This window comes from Pseudopipra pipra, chromosome 2, assembly GCF_036250125.1.
Source record: "Pseudopipra pipra isolate bDixPip1 chromosome 2, bDixPip1.hap1, whole genome shotgun sequence".
NCBI lineage: Eukaryota > Metazoa > Chordata > Aves > Passeriformes > Pipridae > Pseudopipra > Pseudopipra pipra.
Window position 1 is genome coordinate 90,454,438 of NC_087550.1, and position 2,669 is coordinate 90,457,106.

General features: G+C 44.6%; 1 long non-coding RNA gene across 1 annotated transcript; it reads left to right on the plus strand.

The window, feature by feature from the left end:
- Positions 1 to 643: 643 nt before the first annotated feature.
- On the plus strand, positions 644 to 1,933 carry LOC135410065 (uncharacterized). Its single transcript, XR_010428505.1, has 2 exons — positions 644 to 1,012; positions 1,486 to 1,933. It is a non-coding gene; the product is annotated as an uncharacterized LOC135410065 (long non-coding RNA).
- The last annotated feature ends 736 nt before the right edge of the window (positions 1,934 to 2,669 follow it).

Genomic DNA, 2,669 nt, shown 5'->3' on the forward strand with positions numbered 1-2,669 from the left:
AATCTTTTTAATTAACATGAATGCAAAGGAATAAGCTATAAAAATATGAACACAGGAAGGTAGGAGTTGACAGCACAGAGCCTTTCAGACAATCTTTTTTTCAATTGTTATGGGGTATAATAAAATTTTGTTTTCCTTTGCAATTTTTCCCATAATGTTTATGTTTGTTTTAGGTAACAGATTAACTGTAGGTGACTTTTTTTTTCCCCCATATATCATGTCATGTGTCAGAAGCCCTCATCTTACTGCTAGAGTGGGAACAGTGAGTGAGACTACGAAAGAAAAGAGAAAGAAAGTAAGATGGCCATGTGGGCAGATGCTGCTTGTACACTCATGCTGCTGTTGCTGTTAAAACATTGCTAGCTCCAAGTCTCATTACCTTACCTTACCTCTGCCATTCCCCCGCTGCCCACTTTGCTTTACCTCCGCTGCCTGTCCGCCTGACTCATGAAATGCTAGACAAGTTTTGATATTTACCTGTTTATGATCAAATTGCAAAATGATCTGTTTAGTTCTGTTCTAAATTAAGGTCTGCATTAAATGTCATAGCATTTATCTTTCATAAAATGAGACAGCGAGGACACTAATTTCCCAGGCACTCAATCACTGCCCGGTGCCACCAGAGAGAGCGGCTGGGGAGGTGCGTGCCCACCGTTCACAGCCGGCTTGACAGCGCCCAGGCGGAATCATAAAAGTCAATTAATCATTAAAAGCTGTTACCAGCCCGTATTGAACCGCTCTGGCACAAAATGTTAATCAGTCCCACATCAATACTATAAATTCCTGCAAATTGGAGTGGTCGATAGTGCCGAGGCCCAGCAGGTCGATGGGAGGGCACAAGACCTCTCCACCAACATGGCGGCTGGGCAGCTGCCACGTCCTGTCCCAGCCTGCTGGGACTGAGCAGACGCCGATGCATCACTGCCCCTGATGGATCTGTCAATAACACCGAGCAGGGGAGGCAGCCCTCCCAGTTTAATCGCTCGAGGCGCCGTGTGCTGCCGCATACATGGTGGGTTATAAGCAGGGCTGGGTCAGCTGCTGCCCGGGGACGGGACAGGTTGGCTGGCGCCGTGTGCCATTAACCCAGGCACTGCTGCGAGAGGAGTCACCCAGAGCTCCCCGGGTTAGGAAACTGTTCCCTGCCGAGCTGTAATACGTTACTCATGAACAGTTGTGGAGTTGTTCATTAATCCCCTCCAGGCCCAGGACAGTGTTTTGCTGCAGCCTCTGGTGTGTTGCTGCCAGGTACTCAAGAAATGGGGCACTTGGAGTTGGGGGAGAGCGGAAGGTTGTTTCTGCCTTGGCACCTAAGTAATGCTTTTCCCCACACAACCATTGCTGTCACTGGGAGCATGAGCAGTACAAGCGAGTTGTCCCTGAGAAAGAGACACTTAGGGCCTTTCCTTCTCACAGCAACCCTATGCTTTTTGGCGTCAGCTGTGGTAAGGCCCCAGGTTGCTTCCTTGTCGCCCTCATCCCCAGGGCCAAGGAGGACTTGTGGCCTTCCCGCTGAGACGTGCAGGCCAGACTGTGATGAGTGGAAGAGCCTGCAGCAGAGAATCAGTGCCACAAGAAGGACTGTGTCCCGAGAGAGAAGCACTGGGCTCCCTGAGGCTGTCTTGGCAATGCCCCTGCTGCCTTCTGCTGCTTCTTCTCCCAGGGGGGCAGAGATCCTTGCCTCCCATCTACAGGGCTGCCGAAGGCTCAGCTGAGCCCAATCCATTTATCTCCTCTTACTGTTATTAAATCTGACCTGCAGTGGGGGAAAAATAGCATTTTTAGGATTGCAGGATATTAAGAAGCCTCTTTAGAGATGAAAGAAATGCCGGATTCTGTTACTCCAGGGAAGGTTTGTGTTCTGCCGGTTTCATTGTCATTTAACGTAGAACATAAAGGTTAATGCTGAATAAAATAATACCCATGTTGATTATTTTAATAGTCTCAAAGTATAACTTTTTCCCTGGTCTGCAGTTATGTAATCCATGTGCTGTACATGCACTGGCAGTATTTTGTACTTTTCCATAGCACTGATATGAAGGTTCCATTAAGTTCAGTGCTGAGGAGCTATTGTGTGTATCTCTAATACAATCGTTCCATACTCTATGGAAAATGGAAAATGTATGGATCTACAGACATGCTAATTCCAAACATTTGTACATTTTTAAATATTAATATAAAAGTCCATCTTATTATTATCCAAGTTACAGGAAGCATCAAAATAAATTAGGAATCGTACTGCAAAGAAAGCACCTATTAAACATACAGAGGCAGGATGATATGAGCGTTCAGACAAAGGTAATACAGTGCCTCTATTTAATTGCCCTGACACCTTGTTCAGTTCCTCCAGCTATACGCTGAGAGCTAAAAAGCCCCCTCTCATTGTTATTAATTGTATTCCTTTTTAAATGTAATGTCATATTGCTGCAGGCTGAGCTAATGAAACATATCCATATTACCAAAATAGGCATATTTCTTTTTATACAACACATTCTATCAAAACTGTCTGCTAAAGACATCATGTTAAAGACCTTTCATAGAGCAATATAAAGAATATCTCAGCTACTCCAACATTTCTATTACATGATTATTAAAATGCCCAGGAGAACTAAACAATATAGTGTGGATCCAGTTATCATATAAGACTTTAGAAATATTGTTAATTCTTT